Source organism: Hyperolius riggenbachi, chromosome 7 (assembly GCF_040937935.1).
Source record: "Hyperolius riggenbachi isolate aHypRig1 chromosome 7, aHypRig1.pri, whole genome shotgun sequence".
Taxonomy (NCBI): Eukaryota; Metazoa; Chordata; class Amphibia; order Anura; family Hyperoliidae; genus Hyperolius; species Hyperolius riggenbachi.
The window spans coordinates 141,063,544-141,079,546 of NC_090652.1; positions in this window are offsets into that span (position 1 = coordinate 141,063,544).

The window sequence follows — 16,003 nt, forward strand, 5'->3', positions numbered from 1 at the left end:
AATTGCAGACTCTCCCCATGTAAGACCCCCACACTGAGTTGTAGACTAGGAGTACGGGATAACGGATGTCTACTCTGCAGAGGAGAGTCATCTACAGCAGTTACCCGGAGCGGTTGATCTAAGGGGAGCATGGGTATTCCCAATCTTTTAGCAAAATCGTAGTCAATGAAGTTAGCCGCGGAACTGGAATCAATGAAAGCTTCAGTGGAAACAGTCTGACCTTCCCATGTGACAGAACAGGGAAGTAACAGACGATTGTCATGTAGAGGTAAAGACTGCGCGCCTAGGGTATTACCTCTGACTACTCCTAGGCGGCAGCGTTTTCCGACTTCCTGGGGCAATTCTGCACTCTATGACCCTCCTCTGCACAGTATAAACAGAGCTGTTCTGTTTTCCTGCGATTCCATTCTGACCGCGTCAATTTGGACTGACCAATCTGCATTGGCTCAGGTGGCGTGAGGCAGGTGGAGGTGTGGCATAGGAGACATATCTGGTCCGGTCTTTACCACAGGTTTGTTTTTGATATCGTAAACCGACGATCAACCCGTACTGCCAAAGAGATTGCTTCCTCAATGGTTTTAGGTTCAGGGTATCCCAACATCAATCCTGAAACTGCGTCTGATAACCCTGATAGAAAACAATCTAGCAATGCAAAAGCCCCCCACCTAGCTGACACCGACCATTTCCTGAACTCAGCTGCATAAACCTCGACTGGATCCTTGCCCTGACGCAAGGTTTTTAACTTCCGCTCAGCGGTAGAGGAAATGTCTGGATCATCGTAAATTATGGCCATGGACTTAAAAAACTCCTCAACTGACCTGAGTGCTTCATGCCCTGACTCTAAATTATACGCCCAGGTTTGAGCATCCCCTGAGAGTAAGGTCTTAATAAAGATAATTCTCCGTGCTTCTGTTCCTGACAGGTTAGGCCTTAGTTCAAAATACGACATTACACGATTCTTAAAATTCTGAAAGTCAGATCTATGGCCAGAAAACTTTTCGGGTACAGACATTCTCAAATCTGTAACCGGAGGGGATCGCACTGTATTTACAGTCGTCTGAAGGACTTGTAGTGACCCAGATAAAGCAGAGATCTGGGCCTGCTGACCGTCCATCACTCTGATGAGATTTTCCACCGAAGTGGTGAGTGTGTCAAGACGACTGCTCAGTGCGTCCATATTGGTTTGGTCTGGCGTTCTGTAACGATGGGTGTCTGCAAACAGAGAGAATCTGATTATTGGCGATCTGCAGTATCACCAAGAATACAGATATATACCTGATTATTGATGATCTGCAGAATCACCGATAATACAGATATATCGCTAACCTCTGGGCACCTGAAGCGTGTAAGTGTTTGGTGTAACAGTATGGATCGGACCACCGGGGTAGCAGGTGGTCCAATAAGTAGAAACAGACTCTACTGCAGTCAAGTGCTCCAGGAGGGAGCAGTCCTTGACTGGTTTGCAGCAGTGCCCCCTCTGAGAAGCAGGGGACCCCTGCAGGAGGACTGAGCACCCAAGGGGTGGGTGACAGTCAGACAGGTCAGGCAGGCCGGGTCGACAACACACAGAGAGATAAAGTACAAAGACAGAAGGCTGATTCGGTATCCAAGGCAAGCAGGGTTTGGCAACGGAATATCAGAAGTGCAAGGTACCGAATCAGAGATCAGAGGAATAGTCAGGAAAGCAAAGTCATAACAAATATCAAACAATGCCTAGTCTGGGTGTGAGGTCCGTGGTCTCTACACCCTGGAACTAGTCTGACGTATAACAGAATGACAACACAAGTTCCCTAGTCTGGGTGTGAGGTCCGTGGTCTCTACACCCTGGAACTGGTCTAATGAATAACACAGATGATACACAGTATTCCTAGTCTGGGGTGTGAGGTCCGTGGTCTCTACACCCTTGAACTGGTCTAATGAATAACACAGATGATACACAGTATTCCTAGTCTGGGGTGTGAGGTCCGTGGTCTCTACACCCTGGAACTGGTCTAATGAATAACACAGATGATACACAGTATTCCTAGTCTGGGGTGTGAGGTCCGTGGTCTCTACACCCTGGAACTGGTCTAATGAATAACACAGATGATACACAGTATTCCTAGTCTGGGGTGTGAAGTCCGTGATCTCTACACCCTGGAACTGGTCTAATGAATAACACAGATAATACACGGTAAACTGGCTAAGTGTGGATTCCCAGGTCCTCCTGGTTCCACCACACTGAAAGATCTGACTAAGGTCTGAGTGCTAACACATAGGTATTCGCAACGCCAGACAACCAGCAACTGAACAACAAGAGATATATATAGTGAAGCGCTCCTCAGCGCCGCCCAGCTCCCATCAACCAATCATCTGCTGAGCTGGGGTCAGCTGACCGTCCCGATCAGCTAACCCTTCTCCTATTGGCATAAAGAGCCTGCCTTGCGGCGCGTGCGCGCGTAGCTCTCCATCTGTGTGCACTACTAGGTCCAGATAACCCAGACGCATGTTGCTGTGAGGAAACCGCCGCTTGTGCTGACAGTGAGGCGGCAGTTTCCGCGCACTGAGTGGCGGTTTCCTCACAGCAACATGCGTCTGGGTTATCTGGACCTAGTAGTGCACACAGATGGAGAGCTACGCGCGCGCGCCGCAAGGCAGGCTCTTTATGCCAATAGGAGAAGGGTCAGCTGATCGGGACAGTCAGCTGACCCCAGCTCCGCAGATGATTGGTTGATGGGAGCTGGGCGGCGCTGAGGAGCGCTTCACTATATATATCTCTTGCTGTTCAGTTGCTGGTTGTCTGGCTTTTCCGCAATCCTTCACACTTCTCTGGGCTTTGAAGTGATCTTTCTGCACTCTCAGCTGTTCACAAGACAGGCTGGCTGTGAGCAGAGACGCTGGCTGTGACTCATACACACAGCACACACACAGAGCCTGCAGGGGGTGTGGGGGAGGTGTGCATAACTTCTCCCTGTCACAGCACATTCCTCTCTGGGCTGACAAGGCTCGACAAAAGAAAGAAGATTAGCTATATTACAGAGACAGTTCAATTAGAAAAGGCTGCAGTAAGCCAGACCACATTAGAACAGGTACAGGAACTTATAGGATAGAAGAAATAAGGCTGAACATTTTGTTACAGAGTCTCTTTAAGGGAACAGTAAAAGTCACTGTTAAAGATGTGGCAACAAGAAGTAACAACTAAATATAGTTGTATAAGTGGAAGCGGTTGTGGGTTCCCAACCCTCGAGAGGTCCAGGAAGCCACAAAAACGATTCCCCTGAGGTACATACGGACAGCAAGGAGGACCGACCCTGGACCCGTTTCTCATATCCCAGCATAATATTAATCAAAGAGATCTGCAACAACCTTGTCTAAAACATTGTGACAATTAAACATAGGGAGACACCACAAGATAGTTACTGTATCCAGAGGACGGGTCATAAAATTTGAGAGTATTTCTCAGTAAGATATAACGGTAGTCGAGTAGATTGAGCTTCCATATTCTCAGAGTTGTCTGGGTAGGTAAGAGAGCGTATAGGAACTCTGGACCAGTCCGATATATGATGGATTTTTCAAGGTGGAGATCTTGCCGAGGGAGATAACGGATGCTGGAGAACTGACGAGGTAGGGAAATGAAGGCCCATCTGCTTTAAGAAAAGAGGGGTGTCATCGATGTCAGATAATGTGAAAGTTATGCCTTGATGATACACTATGAGGCGAAATGGGAAACCCCACTTGTATTGAATCTTCACATCTAGTCGCATCAAATAGTTGGGTAACCGGTTTCAGTGCCCTGGGTTTACCTAGTGTGATTAAGGACAGATCATTGTAGATGGAAGATCATCTCCTTTAAAAGAAATTGAGTAGGAATTGCGTGCAGCTTTGAGCAAGGTTTCTTTGGCCTCATAGTAATGTAGTTTGATCACTATGTCCTTAGGACGCTGGGATCCAGGTTGTTTTTCCCCACGGGAGCGATTCGCCCTATCCATTCACCACATCTCATCCGGCATATCAGGAACAAGTGATTTATAAAGTTCTGTCGGATATGGTGCAATCTGGTCCGAAGTTACTGAAGAGGAAACCCCCTTAATCCTAATGTTCTGCCTCCTCTCTCTATTCTCTAAAGCTTCATTAGCAGAACGCAGTGATTTTAAATTGGAAAACATCAGGCGTTGGTCATTCTCTAGATCTTTTTGTTTTAATGCCATAGCTTCCATTTTTTCCTCTAGTTCATTAGTATGTTCACCCAGCTATGTCCCCTTTTAAATCGTTCACTACATTAATGATTACCTTTTGTAGTGAGTCATAGAGGGAGCGATCGTGTCTGTCCAATGCCAGCTGTAAAGTGTCAGCAGTGAGCGGCGGTGATGCTGAGGGCTGAGGAGTCTGAGAGGGAGAAGCAGGATTTGCATGCTCAGCTGAACCGGTGCCATCTTGGGAAGGCTGTGTGCGGAGGAAGTGATCCATGGAGCCAGTCTGGGGAGCCGTTTTGCAGCAACTTTTTGCAGCCATTCGGGAGCCAGGCAGTCCAGCTGCAGATCTCTACTAGAGCCGCGCTTCAGTGGCAGAGCGGGAGCTGTTTGCGGCGGAGAACGAACGGAGCGGGACAGGAGCTCCGAGTCTAGGCGGCCATCCCGGAGCTGACGTGCATGCGCCTCTCCGTAAATAGTATATTTTGTATCGCAATTGATATATTGCTTTATGGGAAAAGTTTTATTTGCCATGAAAGAAAAAACGGAAGTACCTCATTTGTGACAAGTACAATAAAGGCATGTGGGAAAGCCACAAGGATAGGAACCCACGGAAGCAAGCCATGTCTGGCTACGCACTGTACGCCAGAGTCCTTGGCCTTGAAACATATTGAGGATGTTTCCTTTTTTCAGGACATTAGGACACTTTTGACGTTAAAGGCTTTGGATGACAGGGGCATCACTGGAGTAAGTATACAGGAGGTGGCCCCTATACAGGTAATTAACCCTTCTTTCTATCCAGTGAACCACTTTACCATTTGTCCTAGAGGTGGATGTGGTTTGAGGTATTCTGTCTCAATGTTTTGGATCGAAGTCTATACTGCCTTCAACTGCATTCTTCTCTGGAAAACTTAGTCCAGCTGAGAAGAACTATGAAGATGACGATCAGGAGCTTCTTGACATTAAATCTGCAGTAGAAGAGTGAAGGTATTTTCTGCAGGGGTCTCAATACCCCATACTAATCCTTACAAACCACAAGAATGAATACCTCTGCACTGCAAAGACTCCATCCAGCCCTGTTCTTCAGATTTGATTTTCGCATTAATTGATTATTGCCCAAGTTTCAAGAATTCTACACTGGATGCACTTTCTCAAATGTTTGATGAGAAACCTTCAATGACTGAAGCCAACTTTATTCTTTAGTTCAAGAACTTTATGATTTACCGTCAACTGCTAATGGGGATTGTCAGTGAGAAGCAAATCATTCTAGTTAATGTAGGATTATGCGAATTGTGTATGCAAATGTGTGCAGCTAAAAAGTGGACCAATCAAATTCCACCTGGTAGGATTAGATTTTTTTCCATACCTGCCTTGAGATCTTATGGTTGATGTCTGTCATGTGGATATATTCCTGTATCAAGGTGACAAAATATCTAAGCCTAAAAGCCTGCATTTGCTTGCAGGGCATTTTGGATCTGTGAAGACCTTAGATCTTGCAAAACTAAATTTCTGGTGGCTAGAGATGGTGAAAGACTGTAACCAGTATGTTTTCCTCCTGCAGTATTTTTGCTAACTCTAAGAATTCCAGGGTAAAACCTTGGGGACTTCTATCTCTTCCCATCTTGCCCCTTGATGTGGGCGGAGCTGTAGCAATGGTGCAAAAGCCAGGGATATTTAAGCCCTCTGCTGTTTGGTTGTATAACTACAGCATGTTGTCCCTGCTAGTCTGCCCTCTTAGTTGGTCTGTCAGTTACCTCTCACTCCAGTCTATAGGTTTGTAAGTTATCTGCCCTTCAGTCCACAGTGCTTCATCTTAGCCACTGCCTGTCCAGTTTTCAGTTTTTCATCCTCCTGCCATTCCAATCCACCATCATGGTCTCTGCCAGTCCAGTCTTAAGTCTGTCATCCTGGTTTCTGCCTTTCCCCTCCCAGACTGTCTGTCATCTTTGTTCCTGCCTGTCTAGTCTGCAGTCTGCCATCTTGGTCCTTTTTGCCACACTATGGGTACCACCCTCCTCTTCATTTCATCACTGTAACGCCGGTTGCTGCGACCTGGTGGCCACTAGCAGCAAAACCCATCAACCCTTGCGCAAGACTAGTAAAAGACCAGTGGTCACTTAGACTTAGACCACCTCAGGGAAACCCCATATTCTTCAGCAGTGCCACAATCATGCAGTCAATAGTGAGGAGGCAGTAAACTGGTGACAGTGTCCTCATCAATCTCTTTCTCTTACTTGAATTGTCTTCTGAGGCATTTATACACCTATTACACTTACAGCACATTTGTTTTAGTCAGGGTCAGTTACCTATTTGGCTTCAGAGGCAGGAACATTTAAATACCCATGCACTGGTTTGCATATGAAAATGTGTCTTCATGTGTAGTTGGGGTGGTTCATATGGTCCTGTAGCACAAGGAGTGGAGTTGTGCATGCTTATGCATGTGCATGAGATAAGCTTAACAGTGTGGCTTGCATGTACTTTTGCTTTTCTGTGTTGGGGCCTTTCTTGTCTGATCACCTGTCCTGTTACTGACTAAGGTTGTTTGACTACTTGCTCTGCCTCTGATGCCAAACTTGGTTGTGTGATTGCTCCTTGTTGCTTGATAACCTGCTTATTGCCAATCTCTGCTAATTTGCATACCCGCATTGTTGCTAAACCCAGCCAATCCCTGCTCCATTGCTAAACCTGGCCTGTCTGCCTAGACAATCTCCTACCAACAATGCTCATCAGCCTTCTATGTTCACTACATCTCTGCATGTGAGTGGGGAACTTTAACAAGTAGCGTTCAGAAAGAGGAAGACCTAACCCCAACAACATCTCTATTACCAGTTATAGGGGTAAAGCTGAAATGTAACTTACCATAAGAGGGTACAGTGGATGTTTGGAGCTCCATACCTCCACTACCTGTTCTTGGGTATGTATTCTAAACATAAGAAAAAGAGGTATCTTGATTCAGTATTTAATAAAATGGAAGGGCTACGGCGCTGAAGACATCACATTGGAATATCGAACATTCATGCCCAGAGACTTGTTCAAGCCTTTCACCATAAGTACCCTGCTAAACCTGGTCCAGCGGTCATCTGGAGCTGGAGAGGCAAGTTCCCGGCGAACTTCCGGGGTTCGCGATCGCGGAGGACCGCAAACTTTTCCGGAAGTTCGGTTCGCCCCCATAATGCACCATTAGGGTCAACTTTGACCCTTTACATCACAGTTAGCAGGCACATTGTAGCCAATCAGGCTACACTCCCTCCTGGAGCCACCCCCCCCTTATAAAAGGCAGGCAGTGTCGGCCATTTTACACACTCGTGTGCCTGCAGTAAATAGAGAAAGGTACAGCTGCTGCAGACAGAGCAGACTCTCATAGGGAAAGATTAGTTAGGCTCTTGTAGGCTTCTTAGCTTGCTCCTTGCTTATTCTTATTGCTAAAATAGCACCCAACAACAGCTCTTTTGAGAGCTAATCTTGTTCTTGTGATCTATTTTTTTTTCTGTGTGTCCCACTGACACTTGAGTTGCATAGACAGCCTTGATAATTCATACTGTGTGTGTGCCACTGCCAGCCAGGCCCAGCACATTCAGTGACTACCTGTGTGTGTGACAGGCAGCTGCACATTTTAAGACCCAGTACTGCATATACCTACCTACCTGTTGTTCACAGTGCACCCACCTACCTACGTGAGCTGAGCGCACGCAGTGTCACTGTGCCTGTCCGCTACCTGTCTGTGTGTGACAGGTGCACATTGTAATACCCAGTACTGCATATACCTTCCTACCTACCTGTTGTTCACAGTGCACCCACCTACCTACGTGAGCTGAGCGCACGCAGTGTCACTGTGCCTGTCCGCTACCTGTCTGTGTGTGACAGGTGCACATTGTAATACCCATCACTGCATATACCTACCTGTTGTGTTCAGTGCACCCACCTACCTACGTGAGTGCACGTGTGATATACCACTCCGTGCATACCTGTTAACTGCACCTGTGTGACTGCACATTGTATTAGTCAAGTCAGTGCATACCTTTCACTTCATCCTCCCCAATATGGACAAAACAAAAGGCAGAGGCAGGCCACCTGGCAGGTCTGTTCGAGGTTGCGCTGTCGTTATTTCGTGCGGCTCTCGACCAAAGTACAGTGTTCAGAAAAAGGCACGTGCCATCAATCCCCAATATTGTCAGGATGTAGTTGACTATTTAACACAGAGCACCTCATCTTTCTCAGCTTCCGCACGGAAGCGTGACATATCTTCCTCCTCCTGCTCTGATTCTGGCACCCCACTTAACACTCACCACCAAAGTGCCATTACCCCAGGGCTCAGCGGTGTGGACATTTTTTTGTGTGTCTGCCTCAGATGAGAGCAATGCCATCTGTACTCTCTGCCACTGAAATTTGAACCTTGGAGAGACCAAGACCCGCGTAGGGACAACTACCTTATGAAAGCACATGATTAAAAAGCACAAACTGCAATGGGATGACCACCTGAGGAAAAGCAGCACCCAAAAGCAAAGTCACACACCGCAGTGGAAGATACCTGGCCGCAATTTTTTCTTAAAAGGCGATACCTAAACTGTACCGTGATGGTGAAAGGCAAGTGGTGACATCTCTGGCACACAGCGTTGGGTCAAGGGTCCATCTGACCACAGATGCCTGGTCTGCAAAGCACGCTCAGGCCTACCCGAAGACTAAGTCAGTCCCCACACACAGCATCTCTGCCTGCACGCCGTGTGACTGCCTGCCCCAAGACTAAGTCGCTCCCCACACAGCATATCTGCCCGCAGGCCGCTTGACTGCCTTCTCCACCACCACCACCAACAGGGTCCAGGACTCCAAGCAGATTCCTGAATTTGTAAGGCCGCTGCTAGCGAACAGACCAAATTTGATCAGCTGGACAGTCACTGTTGTTCTATCATTGAGCTACCTCAGCCCGGCGACCATATGGGCTTGAAAACCGCCACGGCCTGCACTCTGGCCATGGTGCGCACCAGTCCAGCACAGCCGTCACTACGCAAACAGCTGTTTGCGGTGCGTTACACAGTGAGTGTGGTGTGTCAGTGTGAAGCACTACTCTAATTACACTCCCTGATTGATGTATACACATGCAAGATGTTTTAAAGCACTTTAGTCCTGCAATTTAGCATTCAATGTAATTTCTGCCCTTAAAACGCTGCTTTGCGTCCAATCCAGATTTCTCCCGGGACTTTTGGCGTGTATCCCACTCCGCCATGCCCCCCTCCAGGTGTTAGACCCTTGAAACATCCTTTCCATCACTTTTGTGGCCAGCATACATTTTTCTAGTTTTCCAAGTTCGACTTCCGATTGAAGTCTATTGCGGTTCGCGGAAGTTCGCGCGAACTGAACTTTTTGCGGAAGTTCGCGAACCGAAAATCGGAGGTTCGGGCCATCTCTATTTACACTATTAGCGCAACCACCAGCACTTGAGAAACGTGAGCATTGCTGCGGTACACTGCTGCAGTAGTACTGGTAATATTGCCGTGTACTGTCTCCACACGGCAATATTACTGATATTTAGTGCATCATGGGCCATATGCAATTCATTTTTTCACCTGACTTTTCTCCCAGGAAATAATTTTTATTATCTTTGATTTAAAATAACTTTTCAGCACATTTTAACTAAAAAAGTACCAGAAAGTAGGTGAAATAGTACTATCAAAATTATTTTGAGTATTTTCTTGCTTTCTGGTGGCTTAACCACTTGTCGACCGCCCACTGCACATTGGCGGCGGCAAAGTGGCAGCCCCAGGACCACGTAACGCACATTGGTGTTGGGTCCTGGGACTCTTCCGGGCCGGCATTAGGCTCCGCCCACCCGCGACGACATCCCGCCGGCCATACAGAAGCGCCGGCGGGATGTTAACCCCCGATCTGCCGCATACAAAGCGTATAATATGCTTTGTATTGTATACAAAGCGTATTATACAGGCTGCCTTCTGCCCTGGTGGTCCCAGTGTCCGAGGGACCACCAGGGCAGGCTGCAGCCACCCTAGTCTGCACCCAAACACACTGATCTGCCCCCCCTTGCCCCCTGATCGCCCACAGCATCCCTCAGAACCCCCCACTGCCCACCCCCCAGATCACTGTTTGCACCCAATCACCCCCCTAATCACCCATCAATCACTCCCTGTCACTATCTGTCAACGCTATTTTTTTTTAGTCCCTAAACTGCCCCCTGGGGACTCCTGATCACCCCCCCACCCCTCAGATTCTCCCCAGACCATATCCCCCCCTGTGTACTGTAAACATCTATCCCCCCTGATCACCTGTCAATCACCTGTCAATCACTCATTAATCACCCCCTGTCACTGCCACCCATCAATCAGCCCCTAACCTGCCCACACCCACTAATTACCCATCAATCACCCCCTATCACCACCTGTCACTGTTACCCATCAGATTAGACCCTAATCTGCCCCTTGGGGGCACCCAATCACCCGCCCACACGCTCAGATTGCCCTCAGACCCCCCCTTATCAATTCGCCAGTGCATTATTTACATCTGTTCTTCACGGTAATAACCCACTGATCACCTGTCAATCACCTATCAATCACCCCCTGTCACTGCCACCCATCAACCACCCCCTGTCACTGCCACCCATTAATCAGCCCCTAATCTGCCCCTTGTGGGCAATCTGATCACCCACCCACACCATTAGATCGCCTGCAGACCCGACCTCAGATCACCTCCCAAGTGCACTGTTTACATCTGTTCTCTCCTCTAAACACCCACTAATTACCCATCAATTACCCCCTGTCACCACCTGTCACTGCTACCCATCAGATTTGACCCCTATCTGCCCCTAGGGCACCCAATCACCCGCCCACACCCTCAGAACGCCCTCAGACCCCAGCCCTGATCACCTCGCCAGTGCATTGCTTGCATCTATTCCCCCCACTAATCACACCTTGAGACACCCATCAATCACCTCCTGTCACCACCTGTCACCCCCTAGCACACCTACCCATCAAATCAGGCCCTAATTTGCCCCGTGTGGGCTCCTGATCACTCGGCCAAACCCTCAGATCCCCCTCAGACCCCCTTCCGATCACCTCCCCAGTGCATTGATTGCATATATTTTCCCCTCTAACCACTCCCTGAGACATCCATCAATCACCTCAGAGGCCACCCTGCTTATGAGCGGTTCCACAAAATTCGCCCCCTCATAGATCACCTGCCATCAAAATTTGCAGATGCTTATACCCCTGAACAGTCATTTTGAGACATTTGGTTTCCAGACTACTCACGGTTTTGGGCCCGTAAAATGCCAGGGCAGTATAGGAACTCCACAAGTGACCCCTTTTTAGAAAAAAGACACCCCAAGGTATTCTGTTAGGTGTATGAAGCGTTCATAGAAGATTTTATTTTTTGTCAAAAGTTAGCGGAAATTGATTTTTATTGTTTTTTCACAAAGTTTCATTTTTCACTAACTTGTGCCAAAAAATAAGATCTTCTATGAACTCACCATACACCTAACGGAATACCTTGGGGTGTCTTCTTTCTAAAATGGGGTCACTTGTGGCGTTCCTATACTGCCCTGGCATTTTAGGGGCCCTAAACCGTGAGGAGTAGTCTAGAAAACAAATGCCTCAAAATGACCTGTGAATAGGACGTTGGGCCCCTTAGCGCACCTAGGCTGCAAAAAAGTGTCACACATGTCGTATCGCCGTACTCAGGAGAAGTAGTATAATGTGTTTTGGGGTGTATTTTTACACATACCCATGCTGGGTGGGAGAAATGAAGAGAAGAAACAGGAGCGCCTCTCTGGTGCATTAACGTTTAATTAGAGAAATAAGCGCATTAAAATTACACTTACAGTGTGTAAGGACAGATACAGCGTGTCTCAAAGCCTGCCGTCAGTTCCTCTCCTAGCTCTCTCGCTTGGCTAGAGCGAGAAGCGCGAAGGTGCGATGTGGAGCGAAGGACTGGTGGGCGGGGCTTCCTCACGCGATGCCGTCTGACGCCACGACGCGTTTCGGCGTTTTTACCACGCCTTCGTCAGGTGACGTGACGGCATAGACGGCTGTTATTTGAACCTCCCGGTGTGGGAGGGGAGAAGGGGAGGAGTGAGGGGTATAGCCCTCCTCTCTATGGTGAAACAGGTGACAGCTGTGCGTCTCTTGTATGTAAACACTACAGCGTGGCAAGAAAGTTTTACAAGGCGCTGTAGGCAAAAGTGCAAAAACATTTTTCCATATTTCCGTAAAAACCATTCTGTTATAAAAATGTATTTGATAGAAAAATGTATTTTTTCATTTTTAAAAAAGAGATTTTCCATAAAAAACATGTATATGTATGTAAAAAAGCAAAGCAGCTTGGTTTAGCGCTTATAAAAGGATGATATGAGGTAATCATACCTCAATGGGTGGTCCACACAGATTATCGGCGTGAAAGTCCACCCTCTTAGGAGTATGGTAGCAAAAAGGCTATAAAGAAGTGGGATACCTCAAAACATTCGGTGGTTGAGTCATGCGACCAGAAGGTCGCATCTGCATGGAGTGAGGAGGATCAACTATGCCTGCCCGCAGTGGCTACTGCTGTGGGTGGCTATCCAAATGCCTGCGTGGGTCTCCTAGAGATAGTGGTCCTCGGGGTCCCCAAGGACAATAGCCGTCTATACCATCACGTCACCTGACGAAGGCGTGGTCAAACGCCGAAACGCGTCGTGGCGTCAGATGGCATCGCGTGAGGAAGCCCCGCCCACCAGTCCTTCGCTCCACATCGCTCCATCGCGCTTCTCGCTCTGGCCAAGCGAGAGAGCTAGGAGAGGAACTGACGGCAGGCTTTGAGACACGCTGTATCTGTCCTTACACACTGTAAGTGTAATTTTAATGCACTTATTTCTCTAATTAAACGTTAATGCACCAGAGAGACGCTCCTGTTTCTTCTCTTTACTTGCACAGATTGCTGGAGCCACCCAGCGCTTGGAGCAGCACCTGGGAGCATCTTCACTGCCATTAAGTGTTACAGCAGCGCAGGAACACACTTTTGCTTCTTGGGTGGGAGAAATCTCTCTGTAAATGGACAATTGTGTGTAAAGAAAATCTAAAATTTGTCATTTACAGAGATATTTCTCCCACCCAGCATGGGTATATGTAAAAATACACCACAAAACACATTATACTACTTCTTCTGAGCACGGCAGTACCACATGTGTGGCACTTTTTTGCAGCCTAACTGCGCTAAGGGGCCCAAAGTCCAATGAGTACCTTTAGGATTTCACAGGTCATTTTGAGACATTTGGGTTCAAGACTACTCCTCACGGTTTAGGGCCCCTAAAATGCCAGGGCAGTATAGGAACCCCACAAGTGACCCCATTTTAGAAAGAAGACACCCCAAGGTATTCTGTTAGGTGTATGACGAGTTCATAGAAGATTTTATTTTTTGTCACAAGTTAGCGGAAATTGATTTGTATTGGTTTTTTTTTCACAAAGTGTCAATTTGAAGAAGTAGTATAATGTGTTTTGTGGTGTATTTTTACACATACCCATGCTGGGTGGGAGAAATCTCTCTGTAAATGGACAATTGTGTGTAAAGAAAATCAAAAAATTGTCATTTACAGAGATATTTCTCCCACCCAGCATGGGTATGTGTAAAAATACACCACAAAACACATTATACTACCTCTCCTGAGTACAGTGGTACCACATGTGTGGCACTTTTTTGCAGCCTAACTGCCTAACCTTTAGGATTTCACAGGTCATTTTGCGACATTTGGTTTCAAGACTACTCCTCACGGTTTAGGGCCCCTAAAATGCCAGGGCAGTATAGGATCCCCACAAATGACCCCATTTTAGAAAGAAGACACCCCAAGGTATTCTGTTAGGAGTATGGTGAGTTCATAGAAGATTTTATTTTTTGTCAAATGTGAAAGTTAAAAAAGTCATTGAAACCTCATGAAACCTGACAAGTCAGAGATGCTTCAAAATGGGAAAATTCACTTTTGGCACCATAGTTTGTAAACGCTATAACTTTTACACAAACCAATAAATATACACTTATTGGATTTTTTTTAATCAAAGACATGTAGCAGAATAAATTTGGATAAAAATGTATACAGAAATGTTACTTTATTTGAAAAATGTCAGCACAGAAAGTAAAAAAAAAATATTTTTTTTGACAAAATTCATGTCTTTTTTGATGAATATAATAAAAACTAAAAATCGCAGCAGCAATCAAATAGCACCAAAAGAAAGCTGTATTAGTGACAAGAAAAGGAGGTAAAACTCATTTAGGTGGTAGGTTGTATGACCGAGCAATAAACCGTTAAAGCTGCAGTGGTCTGAATGGAAAAAAAGGCTCTGGTCCTTAAGGGGTTTTATGACTGCAGTCCTTAAGTGGTTAAAAGGCATTTTATTGACAAGTTTAAAAATATCACCTAGGAGAAAACTCAGGTAAAAAAGTGGCCCCATGTCGCTTGTCATTGAGGGCCATATGCAATTTGAGGAGATAAGAAGCTGAAAACATGCGAGCTTCTTATCTCCTCACATCGCTCAGGATTTACCGGCAAATTCAATTGCCAGTTTCACCTGTGCGATGTCCTTGCGTAAAGGAGCATAACTCAGGCGAATACTAGGTATTCGCTGAGCGATGCTCCTGTGTGGCCAGCGATGTGGAGCGAAGCATTTGTGCCGTGGAGCTGTTCTTCAGCACCACAACACTGCTGCCTTGCTCCCAGAAAGATGTGTGCGCATCGTCGCAAGAGCCAGCGCATCGTCGCAAGGCTCTTACCCACCGCCCGTCGCCTCCTGACGCTCGTCGGGACCTTCAGAAGATACGTACCTGCATCGTTCCGTCTCGCCGCATGTCCCACGCCACTCCTCCGCTCATCTCTGTGACTGTCAGTGTTCTTGCAGCCCGGCAAAGCATCTTTGAGTCTCCCGCCGGGGCTCCCCATTCCTCCACTAGGTGGCCCAATGAGAATCATCCTGATTCTCATTGGTCCAAGTAGAATCAGGATGATTCTCATTGGGCCACCTAGTGGACGTATGGGGAGCCCTGGCAGGAGACTCAAAGATGCTTTGCCGGTGGCATGCTTTTGACTCACAATTTGCTAAAGTGCCGGTCCGCCTTGGCACTACTGAACTGGAAGACATACTACTTAATGAAACACTTAAAAAAGCCCTATCTGTAATATACCAGAATATTCTTTTATTAACTGAACCCCATGTGACTGTGTTTAAACAGCCATGGCTCACCACCATGCCAAATCTAGATGATGAATAATGGGAGGATGCATGGATCAAACCATTTGGGTACCTTATTGCATCTAGGGACAAATTGATACAGTTTAAAATACTACATAGGGCATATCAAACCTCTGCCAGGCTGTCTAAATGTGACCTGAAAAACCCAGTGATGTGCTGGAGATGCGGGGCAGTAGATGCAGATTTCGATCATATTATGTGGACATGCCCCAGGGTGGTACCCCTCTGGAAAGACATATGTACATGCATTAACAAGATAACAAAAAAAAATACCCCGTGTCCCATATTATTCTTTGCTGGGAGACACTACAAAGCTAGCTAATACACGGGCCGAGAGAACACTCTTAGGTCTCTAAAGCTGGCCATACACTGGCCCGATTTGCCGCCGTTTCGACAGCAGATTCGATCACTGGGATCAAATCTTCTGCCAATCGTTCACGCTACACGCCGAATTTCGATCTATTTCGTCCGATCCCGTCGATCGCTCTGTGCGGAAAATTACCGTCGATCGCCCGCGGGTAGGGAGCGCGTCGCTAGCAGCGTTCGAGTGCCAGACGACCGACGCAATAGAGCCTGCATACATTACCTGCTCCGCCGGCGCGACTTCAGTCTCCCGGT